The 20,338-nt window shown below is 46.8% G+C and overlaps 3 non-coding genes and 1 pseudogene across 3 annotated transcripts; all 4 read right to left on the bottom strand.

Annotated features, from left to right (window-relative positions):
• Positions 1 to 5,821: 5,821 nt before the first annotated feature.
• Positions 5,822 to 5,919, bottom strand: LOC143716810 (U6 spliceosomal RNA; annotated as a pseudogene).
• A 3,590-nt stretch (positions 5,920 to 9,509) lies between these two features.
• On the bottom strand, positions 9,510 to 9,616 carry LOC143716796 (U6 spliceosomal RNA). The gene has a single exon (XR_013196251.1). It is a non-coding gene; the product is annotated as a U6 spliceosomal RNA (small nuclear RNA).
• Positions 9,617 to 12,053: 2,437 nt separating this feature from the next.
• Positions 12,054 to 12,160, bottom strand: LOC143716795 (U6 spliceosomal RNA). The gene has a single exon (XR_013196250.1). It is a non-coding gene; the product is annotated as a U6 spliceosomal RNA (small nuclear RNA).
• Positions 12,161 to 15,750: 3,590 nt separating this feature from the next.
• LOC143716793 (U6 spliceosomal RNA) lies at positions 15,751 to 15,857 on the bottom strand. Its single transcript, XR_013196248.1, has one exon. It is a non-coding gene; the product is annotated as a U6 spliceosomal RNA (small nuclear RNA).
• Between the last annotated feature and the right edge of the window lie 4,481 nt (positions 15,858 to 20,338).

The following is a 20,338-nucleotide window of genomic DNA, read 5'->3' as shown; positions in this document are numbered from 1 at the left end:
ACAGACACACACACACACACACCGTGCCCGTACTCATGGACGGCACAACTCAGTGAAGTTGACTGTCAAACTGCATGTAGCACCTCCTCTCAGCCTCCTTACAGTGTGTTTGTTTGTGTTGTTTTTTTCCCTCACAGTCCCGGTTGCCTGAGAGCTGGCGGACAGCTCTCACCGTGGAAGAGCAGGAGTGGATCGGCCGGGAGCTGTTCAAGACAGACAGCGAGGGGAGGACCAAACTCACCACAGACCTCAAGCTGTGGTGGGACCCCCCTCAGCCCCGGCCGAGTTACACTCAGCCACCCGCCTCACCAGCTGCCTTCTTCGCATGTCGGCTGTTCCTCTGGACGCCCCTGCGTCTGTGGGGCGTCCGGCCGACATGCTGTAATAGGGCCCTCACCAAGTGTGGGCTCTACAGGACCATCCGGAGGGTCCTGTACATCGACGGCTGGTACTTGATGGCCACCGAGTACCTGGAGTGCCGTCGGTGTAAGAGGAAGGTAGCTGCCTGGTCGCAGGAGGTCGTGGGTCAGCTGGGAGAGGGGCATCGCGCCCTCTTCCCGGCAATCCTCACCTACAAGTAAGTAGCTGTCTGAACACTGTCACCGTATGTCTGTTTGTGGCGCCCTCTTCCCGGCAATCCTCACCTACAAGTAAGTAGCTGTCTGACCACTGTCACAGTGTGTCTGTGTGTTGCGCCCTCTTGCCGGCAATCCTCACCTACAAGTAAGTACCTGTCTGAACACTGTCACAGTGTGTCTGTGTGTGGCTCTTCTGTAACACATGATGTGCTCCTCTCTGTAGGCTCGCCTGCGACCGGCGGGTAATCATCCAGCTGCGTGAGCGTACTCGGGGGAACAGCGCCACGCAGCTGTACAAAAAACTCTGTGAGGCACACACAGAGGCCTGGATGCGGCGGTCCATACACTACCTCAGCGTCATGGAGCCCTTCACGTCGCGAGGTGTCGTGCGCATGTGCACCCCACCACCAAAACCGCCACCCGTGCCCCAGTACGCGTGGCTGTTAATGGTGTACTGCCACGACATCCTCTCCCGCCTGGAGGACGTGAAGGCCCGGGTCACCTCCGTCTTCGGAACGGTCTTGAAGATGGATTCGACCAAGAAGGTAAATGTGGTGCTATGTATGTATAAATATATATGTATATAAATGTGGTGCGGAGTATCACGCTCTGGCTATGTGCGTGCAGCCTTACTGAGATGCTTTATTCTTTCAAACAGGTGACCCGGAAGCTCGCCGGTGCTGCCGCCCAGACCGCAGCGTGGGCAACGAACGTCGGCAACGAGCACGGACAGGTGCTCATGTCCGTGCTCACGGACGCCGAGGGTGCCGGCCTGTTGTCCATGGCTGCGGGGTTAATGCGGCGGTATCGGGACGCTGGGGTGGAGCCGCCTCAGCTCCTCTACGTCGACCGGGACTGTTGTTCGTCCCACGGGGGATCCAAGACAGCTGACATGTTCGGGAAGTGGGACAAGCTGGTGGTCCGGCTGGACATCTGGCACCTGATGCGGCGGTTCGCGTCAGGTGCGTTGTGGCAAAAACAATAATTAAACAAACAGCATCACAGTAAGAGACATCATGGTTCCATAACTTGATGTAACATGCATTTTTCCATAACAGGTGTCACCACCGAGAGCCACCAGCTGTATAAACCCTTCCTGCAGCAGCTGTCTTCGTGCATCTTCCTGTGGGACCCAGAGGACGCAGCCCGGTTGCTCAAGGCGAAGAAGAGGATGCTTGAGGCGCAGGGGATGACCTTCTCGTCCGACGCCGGAGTGTGGAGGCACGTCAGCCGCAAGAATATGGCTCTCCATTGCCGTCGCCGCACGCGTGGAGCGGCGGAGACGGAGCGGCTGATCGGTGACCTCCTGGAAACCTTCGGCGGTGCCAACGGACGAGACACCATGGGGATTTCCCTGCTGGACCAAGACCGCATCCAGAAGATCTGGACGGAGCAGCGGCGCCACCTCCATTGCATCCAGGACCCGCCGGGCGTGGAGCTGTACACTGAGACCGGCAGGGTGACCAAGGGGGGGATCAGCCTGCCGGTGTACCGTTGTGCACGAGGCTCCACGTCCCTGGAGTCGTTCCACCTGCATCTCAACCGCTTCATTCCAGGTATGTTTCACATGCTTCACTGTCATGTCAATCTTTCACTGTCATCGACTCGCTGTCATTCACATTGTGTGCACTGAATAAACTGCTAAACAGATCTGTGTTCCTCCTCAGGAGAAAGTGCCAATCCCTGGCACTTCCAGGCATTTCTCCTGGAGGGGTTGACGCGGTGGAACGCCGACAGGGCGGCGTCCGTGGCACAGGAGGGACGGCCGCTGCTCCGCTCCTACAATGGCCCCCTGTAGCACTCCCTTGACCAGCTCAGCCAAAGGGTGCTTGGCACGAGTGTGGTCAAGGATTACACCAAGCCCAGGGAGTACACGGGTAAGAACACTCAAGCCACCGCGCTTACACGTGTCCACACTGAATGATATTTGTACCAGACTGACTGATGCGATTTGTGTTGTTGTACTTCAGGGGAACTCATCGGCATCGAGTACCTGTACTCCCAGACGGGCAGAGTGCTGCAGGACGTCAGCTTGGACCCTGACATTCCGGACGCGGGGGGGGACGTTCCCCAACTCGTCGAGGATGACGAGCTCGCCGACGGCCCGCAGGAGGTGGAGGACCTCACCCTGCACGTGCCTGGCGAGTTCCCAGCTCCTCAGACGGACCCGCGGTCAGGGCGACCGGCTGACGCACCCGCGCCCGAGCCATCCAGTCCGACCGGTGCCCCCGAGCCCGCACCCCACTCCCCCGGCCGGTCCTCGCCAGAGCCTCAGCAGGCTGCTGAGGTAAGCACGCCACCTCTTTGTGGTCTGCGACTGCAGTGCATCTCGCATCACCAAAAACTGCGCTCGCTCTGTTCCATCCACCTGACTTATTGTTTTCCATCTCTTCTTGTGTGTCTGCAGGACTACAGAGGACCGGATGACCAGCCGGGGTACCTGGCCGTGGTCCAGTTGGCCACGGCCTTGGTGGGGTTGCGTCACGACCCGGCCTTGTCAGAGGGGAGGGTAGACGAGCTTATCAGGCTCTACGAGGCCCTGTCACCGTACGACAGGGCCCGAGTAGTTTACCCTCCCCGCTACAGGGACAGGCCAGCTCAGGGGCGCTTCATGGCAGCCAAGCCAAGCCGCACCAGTATACCTGGTGTGGAAAGCTTGAGACGGTAAGGCTACGCTTCCATCATACATTTCCCTGGTGTACAAACAAGCTGCTTTATGTAATGTTGCCCATTATCATGCTCATATCTGTCATTGTTTTTGTCCATTGTCCACAGCTGCCTGGTCGGAGAGACCTCTGGACCTGCCAGCAGTCCCAGCGCAAGCCGGCTGGTAGAGGCAGTATGCACCCAGCTCTGCCGCTTGATCCCCTCGGGCAGCCGTGCGCGCGGTGCCCGGAGGTCGCGGTGGGACAGCATACTGCTTCGGTACCAGCACATCCGGGACCTTGTGCTGGGCCACCAGAGGCTGATGGCTCGGGCGCCCATACAGCTCTTTGAGCTGAACGCCAGGACCCTCTCGCTGTGGTATGTTTGATGCTTTTGATGTTATGGTAATGACATGCTTGAATGGCATGCTCTCAAAATTGTACATGTAACTAAAACACTACGTTGAAATCCGTTTTCAGGTTCACCAGGATGCAGCGGGAGAAGGAGAGGACTGTGCTAGCTTCAGGCGTTGCAGCAGAGGGACGACCACCAGCGGCAGCGGCAGCGGGTTCGGCGCCGTGCCCAGCAACAGCGGTGGATCGTTCTCCGGCAGCAGCAACAGGCCAGGCGAGGACAGCAGCGCCAAGGGCGGCGGGACCTCTGGCAGCAGCACCGGCCGTGGCAGCACCGGTGCCTGTTCTGCCAGCGCCAGTGCGCCCACTGGCGCCTTTACCGCCTGCCCCCTCAGCTGTTGTCCTGGCCATACCACCGGCTGCTGCAGCTGCAACAGGACCTTTTCCGGCAACACAGCCTCTCTTTCTGGACCTCTCACTGCCCCAGCAGAGTGTGAGGGTGCTCCCCATCCCAACGCTCCCTCGGACAACGCCAGCCCCACACGTCCTCCCTCTGCCGCTGGCCGCCGCACATCACGCCGGCCCTCGGCTGCCTGCACCACCTCCTGCTCCCCCTCCTCAGCCTCGCTCTGCGTACAAAACTGAATGGCTGAGGAGGAAGAGGGCTGAGCAGAGGGCAGCGGCAGGAACAGTCGTCGCTGCCCGGGCCGGCGTGCCACAAGAACAAAAGTGCAGGAGATGCGGCCAGCCAAAGCGGAGGGAGACCGGACACACCCGCTACGGCAATGTACATTTTTGCTCTGCCGCCGCAGCGGGTAAGAGTGTGGAGGACTGGCTGAGGGAGATGAAGGACCAGGGTCGAGCCCCGGACTGATTTCGCATTCTCGCTGGGGCAGGTGTATATAGTTGTTTCAGTGTTTGTTTGTTTGTTTTTTAAAGACATTGACTTTACCCTCCACAAGGACCGGGACCTTGCCGCGGTGTGGAGGCTTCCTACAAACACCGGTCCACACCTGCCACAACTTTTCTACAGCAAAAAAAACATTGTGTATCCCATTCACACCTGTACAACATTGCCATGCCTTTGTACTATTCTGATTCTTTGCACTGACAAGTTACATAGGCCTATACTGTGTGTGTATGCTGCCTATCATATGGCTTAAGAAAAAGAAAAGAAAACATTGTCTGTCCCATTCACACCTGTATAACACATTCACACCTGTATAACACATTGTCATGCATTTGTGCTGTTCTGATTTTATGCGCTGACAAGTTATATAGGCCTTTTGGACATGTGGGTATGTTCAATAATGTGGTCACTGTCTTTGGAGTTACGTCCAGTTGCCACTGGCTCTGTTGCCGCCGCGTTGGTACTTCACACTGTATGCTGCTGCATTATTTATCCATGCATGTCTGTAATGAGCCCTTATACTATGCGTCTGTCTGCTGTGATTGATGTGGTTTAAAATAAGAGGAATGAAGCCTTGTGCCACTGTTCTGCATCAATACCACTGTTCTGCATCTCGCCCCAGAACATTTATGCCATGTGTCTGCTCTGATGCTCTATTTGTATTTTTATTATCATCATCATCATCATCATCATCATCAAAATCATCATGTTTTATTGTATTGTAGTTTGAAATAAATAATCTATTTCACACTGTAGTCTACTGCTGCTGTGTTTGGTGTTTTCTGCATCTATACATCATCATCATCAACAACAACTACAACAACAACAACTACTGATATTTAATTGATATTTTTTTTACTGAAGAAAAAGGTGAAACGAATAATACACGGCATGTAACTTTTATTTATACATTGAAATAAAATTATTGACATAATATAAATGTAATATAATGTTTAACATAACAAATTTTTATATATATGCAGAAAAAGGTGAAACAATATAAATACAATATATCTATGCAGAAAAGGGTGAAACAATATAAAAAGGGGAAACAATATGAATACAGTATATTATTTAACATAAACAATATAAATACAATATAATGTTTAACACAACAGATTTTAATATCTATGCAGAAAAAGGTGAAACAAATAATGCACGGCATGTTACTTTTATGTATACACATGAAATAGGCATAATATGAATATAATAGTGTGTAATATAATGTTTAATATTTGTGCTTCGGTCGGGATTCGATCCTACGCTTTGATGGTGTCTCGTTTGTACCGCGTTTGTGCGACTGGGCATGCGCGAAGGCACTAATGCGCATGCGCGAAAACAGAGAAGAACGATGGCGAAGCTTTTCGCAGGGGCCATGCTAATCTTCTCTGTATCGATCCAATTTTAGTATATGTGCTGCCTTAGCAAGCACAGGTTTGGTGCCCAGCTCAAGGCATATCTACACCTTGGGTTCCAGCGAGCTATCACCAAGGTGGTAGGGCCCAGCGAGTCATCTCGCCTCTGCATACCTTTGCTTGACACAATGATTGATGCAAAAGCTCAATGAGTTTAGGAATAGGACATCTTAGAGCTTTAGGGTTCACAAATGGCCAATTCCACCATGATGTATGAGAGCATCTACTGAAAGAATGGGGTGGGCAGACTTATGGATGGTACCAAAATACAAGCTCTGAATGGGCTGTGTCCTCCAGATTTTCGAGAAAAAATCGAGTTGGCAGAAAAACGGAAAGTGCTTAGCCGTTTGCGCCACCGTTGCATGCACTCGATGTAACTGGACACGAACTGCAGCAGGAGGAATTAATCCTCTGGAGACTTTGAGGTAGAGGCCCTCTTACACACGTCGGAAACAAAACCTTAAAGGACTTCACAGATTTTTTTATTTGATTTATTCTTTGATTTTTTTCTCTAAATCGGTCTCCTTTCAGCATAGGCGCTGCCTTAACAAGCAAAAAGGCTCAGCTAATTTGAGGCATATGCACACCTGGGGGCCCAGCAAGTCCTCACCAAGGTGGTAGAGCCCAGCGAGCCATTTCACCACTTTAAAAAAACCTTGTTTATTAGTGTAGCCTGCCTTCCAGAGGATACATATTCACACACTTTGTAATTCATTCACTGGGCTATCATGCATTCAAACTAATCAAGAGTTGTAAACTTTGATGGGTTGCTGTTGTGTATTTTCATTTAGCTGTTCTCATGATTTCTGCATTTATAGACAACTGTGCCTAGGGTCTTGAAGTTCAATCACACCACATGTATGTTTTTCCACATTTTTTTCCACTTGGCATATGTAACTCTTTAGGTATTTACAGCACCGCTGGTCACTGTATGATAAAAATGTGAAAACATCATAAGTAGAAGTTTATTTTAGCTCAAGTTTGCTCTGTGTGAATGTATTGTTCTGTTTCAGTGGTGTTCTGTGACTCAACCTTGAAGGGAAAAGATATTGCCTTTGTGGTCTGTTCCCCAACGGCATCTGCTGAAGAAAGGGAGTGGACACACTTGTCGATGGCCCCAGAGTACAAGCATAAAAAAAAGAGTTGGCAAGAAAACTGAGAGTGCGCTATAGACATTGGAGATATTGCCTTTGTGGTCAAACCCTGTTCCTCAACGGCATCTGCTGAAGAAAGGGAGTGGACACACTCGTCGATGGCCCCAGAGTACAAGCAAAAAAAAAGAGTTGGCAGGAAAACTGAGAGTGCGCAATCAGTTTAGGAATAGGACATCTTAGAGCTTTAGGGTTCATAAATGGCCAATTCCACCATGATGTATGAGAGCATCTACTGAAAGAATGGGGTGAGCAGACTTATGGATGGTACCAAAATACAAGCTCTGAATGGGCTGTGTCCTCCAGGTTTTCGAGAAAAAATCGAGTTGGCAGAAAAACGGAAAGTGCTTAGCCGTTTGCGCCACCGTTGCATGCACTCGATGTAACTGGACACGAACTGCAGCAGGAGGAATTAATCCTCTGGAGACTTTGAGGTAGAGGCCCTCTGACACACGTCGGAAACAAAACCTTAAAGGACTTCACAGATTTTTTTATTTGATTTATTCTTTGATTTTTTCTCTAAATCGGTCTCCTTTCAGCATAGGCGCTGCCTTAACAAGCAAAAAGGCTCCGATAATTTGAGGCATATGCAGACCTGGGGGCCCAGCAAGTCCTCACCAAGGTGGTAGAGCCCAGCGAGCCATTTCACCACTTTAAAAAAAACTTGTTTATTAGTGTAGCCTGCCTTCCAGAGGATACATATTCACACACTTTGTAATTCATTCACTGGGCTATCATGCATTCAAACTAATCAAGAGTTGTAAACTTTGATGGGTTGCTGTTGTGTATTTTCATTTAGCTGTTCTCATGATTGCTGCATTTATAGACAACTGTGCCAAGGGTCTTGAAGTTCAATCACACCACATGTATGTTTTTCCACATTTTTTTCCACTTGGCATATGTAACTCTTTAGGTATTTACAGCACCGCTGGTCACTGTATGATAAAAATGTGAAAACATCATAAGTAGAAGTTTATTTTAGCTCAAGTTTGCTCTGTGTGAATGTATTGTTCTGTTTCAGTGGTGTTCTGTGACTCAACCTTGAAGGGAAAAGATATTGCCTTTGTGGTCTGTTCCCCAACGGCATCTGCTGAAGAAAGGGAGTGGACACACTTGTCGATGGCCCCAGAGTACAAGCATAAAAAAAAGAGTTGGCAAGAAAACTGAGAGTGCGCTATAGACATTGGAGATATTGCCTTTGTGGTCAAACCCTGTTCCTCAACGGCATCTGCTGAAGAAAGGGAGTGGACACACTCGTCGATGGCCCCAGAGTACAAGCAAAAAAAAAGAGTTGGCAGGAAAACTGAGAGTGCGCAATCAGTTTAGGAATAGGACATCTTAGAGCTTTAGGGTTCATAAATGGCCAATTCCACCATGATGTATGAGAGCATCTACTGAAAGAATGGGGTGGGCAGACTTATGGATGGTACCAAAATACAAGCTCTGAATGGGCTGTGTCCTCCAGGTTTTCGAGAAAAAATCGAGTTGGCAGAAAAACGGAAAGTGCTTAGCCGTTTGCGCCACCGTTGCATGCACTCGATGTAACTGGACACAAACTGCAGCAGGAGGAATTAATCCTCTGGAGACTTTGAGGTAGAGGCCCTCTGACACACGTCGGAAACAAAACCTTAAAGGACTTCACAGATTTTTTTATTTGATTTATTCTTTGATTTTTTCTCTAAATCGGTCTCCTTTCAGCATAGGCGCTGCCTTAACAAGCAAAAAGGCTCTGATAATTTGAGGCATATGCAGACCTGGGGGCCCAGCAAGTCCTCACCAAGGTGGTAGAGCCCAGCGAGCCATTTCACCACTTTAAAAAAAACTTGTTTATTAGTGTAGCCTGCCTTCCAGAGGATACATATTCACACACTTTGTAATTCATTCACTGGGCTATCATGCATTCAAACTAATCAAGAGTTGTAAACTTTGATGGGTTGCTGTTGTGTATTTTCATTTAGCTGTTCTCATGATTGCTGCATTTATAGACAACTGTGCCTAGGGTCTTGAAGTTCAATCACACCACATGTATGTTTTTCCACATTTACACGTATTCCTACTTGGCATATGTAACTCTTTAGGTATTTACAGCACCGCTGGTCACTGTATGATAAAAATGTGAAAACATCATAACTAGAAGCTTATTTTAGCTCAAGTTTGCTCTGTGTGAATGTATTGTTCTGTTTCAGTGGTGTTCTGTGACTCACCTTGAAGGGAAAAGATATTGCCTTTGTGGTCAAACCCTGTTCCCCAACGGCATCTGCTGAAGAAAGTGAGTGGATACACTTGTCGATGGCCCCAGAGTACAAGCATAAAAAAAAGAATTGGCAGGAAAACTGAGAGTGCGCTATAGACATTGGAGATGCACCAGTACTTGACACAAGAGAACAAGAATGAAAACAAAGAGTGGCAGGAGGGGATGAATCAAGTCCAGTGAAGCAGGCTTTGATCACAGCTGCAAAAATATGGAGCGCTTCACGGATTTGCGTGTCATCCTTTCGCAGGGGCCATGCTAATCTTCTCTGTATCGATCCAATTTTAGTATATGTGCTGCCTTAGCAAGCACAGGTTTGGTGCCCAGCTCAAGGCATATCTACACCTTGGGTTCCAGCGAGCTATCACCAAGGTGGTAGGGCCCAGCGAGTCATCTCGCCTCTGCATACCTTTGCTTGACACAATGATTGATGCAAAAGCTCAATGAGTTTAGGAATAGGACATCTTAGAGCTTTAGGGTTCACAAATGGCCAATTCCACCATGATGTATGAGAGCATCTACTGAAAGAATGGGGTGGGCAGACTTATGGATGGTACCAAAATACAAGCTCTGAATGGGCTGTGTCCTCCAGATTTTCGAGAAAAAATCGAGTTGGCAGAAAAACGGAAAGTGCTTAGCCGTTTGCGCCACCGTTGCATGCACTCGATGTAACTGGACACGAACTGCAGCAGGAGGAATTAATCCTCTGGAGACTTTGAGGTAGAGGCCCTCTGACACACGTCGGAAACAAAAACTTAAAGGACTTCACAGATTTTTTAATTTGATTTATTCTTTGATTTTTTCTCTAAATCGGTCTCCTTTCAGCATAGGCGCTGCCTTAACAAGCAAAAAGGCTCAGCTAATTTGAGGCATATGCACACCTGGGGGCCCAGCAAGTCCTCACCAAGGTGGTAGAGCCCAGCGAGCCATTTCACCACTTTAAAAAAACCTTGTTTATTAGTGTAGCCTGCCTTCCAGAGGATACATATTCACACACTTTGTAATTCATTCACTGGGCTATCATGCATTCAAACTAATCAAGAGTTGTAAACTTTGATGGGTTGCTGTTGTGTATTTTCATTTAGCTGTTCTCATGATTGCTGCATTTATAGACAACTGTGCCTAGGGTCTTGAAGTTCAATCACACCACATGTATGTTTTTCCACATTTTTTTCCACTTGGCATATGTAACTCTTTAGGTATTTACAGCACCGCTGGTCACTGTATGATAAAAATGTGAAAACATCATAAGTAGAAGTTTATTTTAGCTCAAGTTTGCTCTGTGTGAATGTATTGTTCTGTTTCAGTGGTGTTCTGTGACTCAACCTTGAAGGGAAAAGATATTGCCTTTGTGGTCAAACCCTGTTCCCCAACGGCATCTGCTGAAGAAAGGGAGTGGACACACTTGTCGATGGCCCCAGAGTACAAGCATAAAAAAAAGAGTTGGCAGGAAAACTTAGAGTGCGCTATAGACATTGGAGATATTGCCTTTGTGGTCAAACCCTGTTCCTCAACGGCATCTGCTGAAGAAAGGGAGTGGACACACTTGTCGATGGCCCCAGAGTACAAGCATAAAAAAAAGAGTTGGCAGGAAAACTGAGAGTGCGCAATCAGTTTAGGAATAGGACATCTTAGAGCTTTAGGGTTCATAAATGGCCAATTCCACCATGATGTATGAGAGCATCTACTGAAAGAATGGGGTGGGCAGACTTATGGATGGTACCAAAATACAAGCTCTGAATGGGCTGTGTCCTCCAGGTTTTCGAGAAAAAATCGAGTTGGCAGAAAAACGGAAAGTGCTTAGCCGTTTGCGCCACCGTTGCATGCACTCGATGTAACTGGACACAAACTGCAGCAGGAGGAATTAATCCTCTGGAGACTTTGAGGTAGAGGCCCTCTGACACACGTCGGAAACAAAACCTTAAAGGACTTCACAGATTTTTTTATTTGATTTATTCTTTGATTTTTTCTCTAAATCGGTCTCCTTTCAGCAAAGGCGCTGCCTTAACAAGCAAAAAGGCTCCGATAATTTGAGGCATATGCAGACCTGGGGGCCCAGCAAGTCCTCACCAAGGTGGTAGAGCCCAGCGAGCCATTTCACCACTTTAAAAAAAACTTGTTTATTAGTGTAGCCTGCCTTCCAGAGGATACATATTCACACACTTTGTAATTCATTCACTGGGCTATCATGCATTCAAACTAATCAAGAGTTGTAAACTTTGATGGGTTGCTGTTGTGTATTTTCATTTAGCTGTTCTCATGATTGCTGCATTTATAGACAACTGTGCCTAGGGTCTTGAAGTTCAATCACACCACATGTATGTTTTTCCACATTTACACGTATTCCTACTTGGCATATGTAACTCTTTAGGTATTTACAGCACCGCTGGTCACTGTATGATAAAAATGTGAAAACATCATAACTAGAAGCTTATTTTAGCTCAAGTTTGCTCTGTGTGAATGTATTGTTCTGTTTCAGTGGTGTTCTGTGACTCACCTTGAAGGGAAAAGATATTGCCTTTGTGGTCAAACCCTGTTCCCCAACGGCATCTGCTGAAGAAAGTGAGTGGATACACTTGTCGATGGCCCCAGAGTACAAGCATAAAAAAAAGAATTGGCAGGAAAACTGAGAGTGCGCTATAGACATTGGAGATGCACCAGTTCTTGACACAAGAGAACAAGAATGAAAACAAAGAGTGGCAGGAGGGGATGAATCAAGTCCAGTGAAGCAGGCTTTGATCACAGCTGCAAAAATATGGAGCGCTTCACGGATTTGCGTGTCATCCTTTCGCAGGGGCCATGCTAATCTTCTCTGTATCGATCCAATTTTAGTATATGTGCTGCCTTAGCAAGCACAGGTTTGGTGCCCAGCTCAAGGCATATCTACACCTTGGGTTCCAGCGAGCTATCACCAAGGTGGTAGGGCCCAGCGAGTCATCTCGCCTCTGCATACCTTTGCTTGACACAATGATTGATGCAAAAGCTCAATGAGTTTAGGAATAGGACATCTTAGAGCTTTAGGGTTCACAAATGGCCAATTCCACCATGATGTATGAGAGCATCTACTGAAAGAATGGGGTGGGCAGACTTATGGATGGTACCAAAATACAAGCTCTGAATGGGCTGTGTCCTCCAGATTTTCGAGAAAAAATCGAGTTGGCAGAAAAACGGAAAGTGCTTAGCCGTTTGCGCCACCGTTGCATGCACTCGATGTAACTGGACACGAACTGCAGCAGGAGGAATTAATCCTCTGGAGACTTTGAGGTAGAGGCCCTCTTACACACGTCGGAAACAAAACCTTAAAGGACTTCACAGATTTTTTTATTTGATTTATTCTTTGATTTTTTTCTCTAAATCGGTCTCCTTTCAGCATAGGCGCTGCCTTAACAAGCAAAAAGGCTCAGCTAATTTGAGGCATATGCACACCTGGGGGCCCAGCAAGTCCTCACCAAGGTGGTAGAGCCCAGCGAGCCATTTCACCACTTTAAAAAAACCTTGTTTATTAGTGTAGCCTGCCTTCCAGAGGATACATATTCACACACTTTGTAATTCATTCACTGGGCTATCATGCATTCAAACTAATCAAGAGTTGTAAACTTTGATGGGTTGCTGTTGTGTATTTTCATTTAGCTGTTCTCATGATTTCTGCATTTATAGACAACTGTGCCTAGGGTCTTGAAGTTCAATCACACCACATGTATGTTTTTCCACATTTTTTTCCACTTGGCATATGTAACTCTTTAGGTATTTACAGCACCGCTGGTCACTGTATGATAAAAATGTGAAAACATCATAAGTAGAAGTTTATTTTAGCTCAAGTTTGCTCTGTGTGAATGTATTGTTCTGTTTCAGTGGTGTTCTGTGACTCAACCTTGAAGGGAAAAGATATTGCCTTTGTGGTCTGTTCCCCAACGGCATCTGCTGAAGAAAGGGAGTGGACACACTTGTCGATGGCCCCAGAGTACAAGCATAAAAAAAAGAGTTGGCAAGAAAACTGAGAGTGCGCTATAGACATTGGAGATATTGCCTTTGTGGTCAAACCCTGTTCCTCAACGGCATCTGCTGAAGAAAGGGAGTGGACACACTCGTCGATGGCCCCAGAGTACAAGCAAAAAAAAAGAGTTGGCAGGAAAACTGAGAGTGCGCAATCAGTTTAGGAATAGGACATCTTAGAGCTTTAGGGTTCATAAATGGCCAATTCCACCATGATGTATGAGAGCATCTACTGAAAGAATGGGGTGAGCAGACTTATGGATGGTACCAAAATACAAGCTCTGAATGGGCTGTGTCCTCCAGGTTTTCGAGAAAAAATCGAGTTGGCAGAAAAACGGAAAGTGCTTAGCCGTTTGCGCCACCGTTGCATGCACTCGATGTAACTGGACACGAACTGCAGCAGGAGGAATTAATCCTCTGGAGACTTTGAGGTAGAGGCCCTCTGACACACGTCGGAAACAAAACCTTAAAGGACTTCACAGATTTTTTTATTTGATTTATTCTTTGATTTTTTCTCTAAATCGGTCTCCTTTCAGCATAGGCGCTGCCTTAACAAGCAAAAAGGCTCCGATAATTTGAGGCATATGCAGACCTGGGGGCCCAGCAAGTCCTCACCAAGGTGGTAGAGCCCAGCGAGCCATTTCACCACTTTAAAAAAAACTTGTTTATTAGTGTAGCCTGCCTTCCAGAGGATACATATTCACACACTTTGTAATTCATTCACTGGGCTATCATGCATTCAAACTAATCAAGAGTTGTAAACTTTGATGGGTTGCTGTTGTGTATTTTCATTTAGCTGTTCTCATGATTGCTGCATTTATAGACAACTGTGCCAAGGGTCTTGAAGTTCAATCACACCACATGTATGTTTTTCCACATTTTTTTCCACTTGGCATATGTAACTCTTTAGGTATTTACAGCACCGCTGGTCACTGTATGATAAAAATGTGAAAACATCATAAGTAGAAGTTTATTTTAGCTCAAGTTTGCTCTGTGTGAATGTATTGTTCTGTTTCAGTGGTGTTCTGTGACTCAACCTTGAAGGGAAAAGATATTGCCTTTGTGGTCTGTTCCCCAACGGCATCTGCTGAAGAAAGGGAGTGGACACACTTGTCGATGGCCCCAGAGTACAAGCATAAAAAAAAGAGTTGGCAAGAAAACTGAGAGTGCGCTATAGACATTGGAGATATTGCCTTTGTGGTCAAACCCTGTTCCTCAACGGCATCTGCTGAAGAAAGGGAGTGGACACACTCGTCGATGGCCCCAGAGTACAAGCAAAAAAAAAGAGTTGGCAGGAAAACTGAGAGTGCGCAATCAGTTTAGGAATAGGACATCTTAGAGCTTTAGGGTTCATAAATGGCCAATTCCACCATGATGTATGAGAGCATCTACTGAAAGAATGGGGTGGGCAGACTTATGGATGGTACCAAAATACAAGCTCTGAATGGGCTGTGTCCTCCAGGTTTTCGAGAAAAAATCGAGTTGGCAGAAAAACGGAAAGTGCTTAGCCGTTTGCGCCACCGTTGCATGCACTCGATGTAACTGGACACAAACTGCAGCAGGAGGAATTAATCCTCTGGAGACTTTGAGGTAGAGGCCCTCTGACACACGTCGGAAACAAAACCTTAAAGGACTTCACAGATTTTTTTATTTGATTTATTCTTTGATTTTTTCTCTAAATCGGTCTCCTTTCAGCATAGGCGCTGCCTTAACAAGCAAAAAGGCTCTGATAATTTGAGGCATATGCAGACCTGGGGGCCCAGCAAGTCCTCACCAAGGTGGTAGAGCCCAGCGAGCCATTTCACCACTTTAAAAAAAACTTGTTTATTAGTGTAGCCTGCCTTCCAGAGGATACATATTCACACACTTTGTAATTCATTCACTGGGCTATCATGCATTCAAACTAATCAAGAGTTGTAAACTTTGATGGGTTGCTGTTGTGTATTTTCATTTAGCTGTTCTCATGATTGCTGCATTTATAGACAACTGTGCCTAGGGTCTTGAAGTTCAATCACACCACATGTATGTTTTTCCACATTTACACGTATTCCTACTTGGCATATGTAACTCTTTAGGTATTTACAGCACCGCTGGTCACTGTATGATAAAAATGTGAAAACATCATAACTAGAAGCTTATTTTAGCTCAAGTTTGCTCTGTGTGAATGTATTGTTCTGTTTCAGTGGTGTTCTGTGACTCACCTTGAAGGGAAAAGATATTGCCTTTGTGGTCAAACCCTGTTCCCCAACGGCATCTGCTGAAGAAAGTGAGTGGATACACTTGTCGATGGCCCCAGAGTACAAGCATAAAAAAAAGAATTGGCAGGAAAACTGAGAGTGCGCTATAGACATTGGAGATGCACCAGTACTTGACACAAGAGAACAAGAATGAAAACAAAGAGTGGCAGGAGGGGATGAATCAAGTCCAGTGAAGCAGGCTTTGATCACAGCTGCAAAAATATGGAGCGCTTCACGGATTTGCGTGTCATCCTTTCGCAGGGGCCATGCTAATCTTCTCTGTATCGATCCAATTTTAGTATATGTGCTGCCTTAGCAAGCACAGGTTTGGTGCCCAGCTCAAGGCATATCTACACCTTGGGTTCCAGCGAGCTATCACCAAGGTGGTAGGGCCCAGCGAGTCATCTCGCCTCTGCATACCTTTGCTTGACACAATGATTGATGCAAAAGCTCAATGAGTTTAGGAATAGGACATCTTAGAGCTTTAGGGTTCACAAATGGCCAATTCCACCATGATGTATGAGAGCATCTACTGAAAGAATGGGGTGGGCAGACTTATGGATGGTACCAAAATACAAGCTCTGAATGGGCTGTGTCCTCCAGATTTTCGAGAAAAAATCGAGTTGGCAGAAAAACGGAAAGTGCTTAGCCGTTTGCGCCACCGTTGCATGCACTCGATGTAACTGGACACGAACTGCAGCAGGAGGAATTAATCCTCTGGAGACTTTGAGGTAGAGGCCCTCTGACACACGTCGGAAACAAAAACTTAAAGGACTTCACAGATTTTTTAATTTGATTTATTCTTTGATTTTTTCTCTAAATCGGTCTCCTTTCAGCATAGGCGCTGCCTTAACAAGCAAAAAGGCTCAGCTAATTTGAGGCATATGCACACCTGGGGGCCCAGCAAGTCCTCACCAAGGTGGTAGAGCCCAGCGAGCCATTTCACCACTTTAAAAAAACCTTGTTTATTAGTGTAGCCTGCCTTCCAGAGGATACATATTCACACACTTTGTAATTCATTCACTGGGCTATCATGCATTCAAACTAATCAAGAGTTGTAAACTTTGATGGGTTGCTGTTGTGTATTTTCATTTAGCTGTTCTCATGATTGCTGCATTTATAGACAACTGTGCCTAGGGTCTTGAAGTTCAATCACACCACATGTATGTTTTTCCACATTTTTTTCCACTTGGCATATGTAACTCTTTAGGTATTTACAGCACCGCTGGTCACTGTATGATAAAAATGTGAAAACATCATAAGTAGAAGTTTATTTTAGCTCAAGTTTGCTCTGTGTGAATGTATTGTTCTGTTTCAGTGGTGTTCTGTGACTCAACCTTGAAGGGAAAAGATATTGCCTTTGTGGTCAAACCCTGTTCCCCAACGGCATCTGCTGAAGAAAGGGAGTGGACACACTTGTCGATGGCCCCAGAGTACAAGCATAAAAAAAAGAGTTGGCAGGAAAACTTAGAGTGCGCTATAGACATTGGAGATATTGCCTTTGTGGTCAAACCCTGTTCCTCAACGGCATCTGCTGAAGAAAGGGAGTGGACACACTTGTCGATGGCCCCAGAGTACAAGCATAAAAAAAAGAGTTGGCAGGAAAACTGAGAGTGCGCAATCAGTTTAGGAATAGGACATCTTAGAGCTTTAGGGTTCATAAATGGCCAATTCCACCATGATGTATGAGAGCATCTACTGAAAGAATGGGGTGGGCAGACTTATGGATGGTACCAAAATACAAGCTCTGAATGGGCTGTGTCCTCCAGGTTTTCGAGAAAAAATCGAGTTGGCAGAAAAACGGAAAGTGCTTAGCCGTTTGCGCCACCGTTGCATGCACTCGATGTAACTGGACACAAACTGCAGCAGGAGGAATTAATCCTCTGGAGACTTTGAGGTAGAGGCCCTCTGACACACGTCGGAAACAAAACCTTAAAGGACTTCACAGATTTTTTTATTTGATTTATTCTTTGATTTTTTCTCTAAATCGGTCTCCTTTCAGCAAAGGCGCTGCCTTAACAAGCAAAAAGGCTCCGATAATTTGAGGCATATGCAGACCTGGGGGCCCAGCAAGTCCTCACCAAGGTGGTAGAGCCCAGCGAGCCATTTCACCACTTTAAAAAAAACTTGTTTATTAGTGTAGCCTGCCTTCCAGAGGATACATATTCACACACTTTGTAATTCATTCACTGGGCTATCATGCATTCAAACTAATCAAGAGTTGTAAACTTTGATGGGTTGCTGTTGTGTATTTTCATTTAGCTGTTCTCATGATTGCTGCATTTATAGACAACTGTGCCTAGGGTCTTGAAGTTCAATCACACCACATGTATGTTTTTCCACATTTACACGTATTCCTACTTGGCATATGTAACTCTTTAGGTATTTACAGCACCGCTGGTCACTGTATGATAAAAATGTGAAAACATCATAACTAGAAGCTTATTTTAGCTCAAGTTTGCTCTGTGTGAATGTATTGTTCTGTTTCAGTGGTGTTCTGTGACTCACCTTGAAGGGAAAAGATATTGCCTTTGTGGTCAAACCCTGTTCCCCAACGGCATCTGCTGAAGAAAGTGAGTGGATACACTTGTCGATGGCCCCAGAGTACAAGCATAAAAAAAAGAATTGGCAGGAAAACTGAGAGTGCGCTATAGACATTGGAGATGCACCAGTTCTTGACACAAGAGAACAAGAATGAAAACAAAGAGTGGCAGGAGGGGATGAATCAAGTCCAGTGAAGCAGGCTTTGATCACAGCTGCAAAATATGGAGCGCTTCACGGATTTGCGTGTCATCCTTGCGCTCTGTGCCCAGCAATGTTCTCTGGATGACGGCCAATCAGCAGCTCGGATTGTCGAGCCTTTGTCGAGCGTTTTCGGTTTTGGGCCAATCAGCAGCTCGGATTGTCGAGCGTTTGTCGAGCGTTTTCGGTTTTTAGCCAATCAGCAGCTCGTATTGTCGAGCGTTTGTCGAGCGTTTTGGGCCAATCAACGGTTAGTATACTCAAGCGTTTGTCGAGCGTTTTGGGCCAATCAGCGGTTAGTATAATCAAGCGTTTGTCATAGCAACCACCAAAGCAACTGACAACGAGTCAACGAGTGAGTCAGTGAGTAAAACAAAAATAAATAGAATATTACGAATGTACTGACATAACATTGTCTTCCCAGAGTACTTTTACAATGTACTGACATGGAATTTGTCGATGTATTATGCTGTCAATCGCTGGTTTTGATAACGTTATTTAAAGATACGTTAACGTACGTCAGGCGTCCGGTTAACACATTTAAACCATATTTACACTTTGAATTTCGACTCCAAACTGTAGTAACTACATCTACGTGGTCTAATGAAGATAACCAGGTAGTCTGATCAAAGATTAAATACATTTTGAGAGATCGCTAGCATGTAATGTAATGTAATGTAATCCATTGCATTGGAAATGAACGGGACAACATGTGACGATCTCTGAAAACAAAATTAAATGATGAAAAGACCATACAGTTAGTATCTTTAGACCCTTAAGATTATAATATCACCACGTGAAATCAAAATATAAAGTTTAAGTGTATTTTTTATGCATTAACAATATGCCTGTTTGTTTACCTGTCATTATTTACCTGTTGTGTCAAGTTATGTTCATTTTTTAACGTTAATATTTCAATAGTGAATGTGTAGTACTAGTATATCATTAATCTTATGTGTGATATTCCTGTTAATATGGCAATTAACATGTAGTTTAACCTGTAATGCTCCCTTAACGCTGTGCTATGTCATTGTAGAGATGGTTTTTGCAAAATTTAAATTGACGGCCTCGCAGCAGCTTGTCCTGCGGGCCTCTGATGAGGCGGCGGCCTTCATCGCCGCCAAGGGGCCACGCGGGACCGCCACTGCTGCGAGGGCCAAGAAGCCAGAGGAGTTGGAGAAGGAGGCCCAAGCCCACGTCGTCTCCAAGGGCGGTGACCCTGGTAACCCCATGCTGGTGCTGGGCTGCCACAGCATCCAGTTTGGCAAGTACCAGGGTCAAACTTTCCGTTGGCTCCTGGAGAACGACGTGGGCTACACCACGCAGTTGGTTGCCAGCCACCAGCGGGAGCGGGAGAAAAGTGCCTCCGACAGCCCCCTTATGGCCAACAAGGACGCACTCGCCCGGTACTCGTGCGCCCACCCTGCTTTTGCTGAGCAGCTGCGTTACCACCGGGTGCACGAGGAGGCCCGGGCTCGCGCCACTCAGCCCGGGTGTGAGGGCGAGGCGCTTGTTGGCTTTGGGGACTACAAGGAGGCCACCCTGAAGGACCTGTACGACTCCAAGGAGAAGCAGCACCAGAAGTAAGTCCTGTTGTGGTGAAGGGCAGTGAACTGTCGACAGGGTGCTGTGACTTGTTGATATGCGTGTTAATCTTTGATCATTGTCTTGCAGCTTTGTCAAGTGGCTACGGCGGAAGACACCGCAGCCTGGGACCTCGATGGACGCCGCCAGGAAGTACATCCTGGGCCGAGACAAGGAGCGGTCGGCAGAGGTGGCTGCTACCCCCCCACCTCCCACCAGCAGCAGCAGCAGCAGCAGCAGCAGCAGCAGCAGCAGCAGCACCCCCACCACCAGCAGTGGCCCCAGCAAGGCCGCTGCTTCCACCGCGCTGCCGCCGCGCAAGCCGATCGCTCCCATGTTCTCGGCCCTACTGGGAAGGCGTCCAATGGCCCCAGGTGAGCTGCAGGCCAAGGTCAGGAAGCTGATGACCACACCAGCACGGCCTGCAGTTCCAGGTAGATCTCTTTCTTTCTCTTTAACACAACAGTGGTTCAGTGTA

The sequence above is a fragment of the Siphateles boraxobius genome, unplaced genomic scaffold (assembly GCF_051911475.1).
Source record: "Siphateles boraxobius isolate OS27281-9 unplaced genomic scaffold, OSU_SipBor_1 6, whole genome shotgun sequence".
Lineage (NCBI taxonomy): Eukaryota > Metazoa > Chordata > Actinopteri > Cypriniformes > Leuciscidae > Siphateles > Siphateles boraxobius.
Note: the sequence above shows the minus strand (reverse complement) of the source record. Positions and strands in the feature narration are given on the sequence as shown.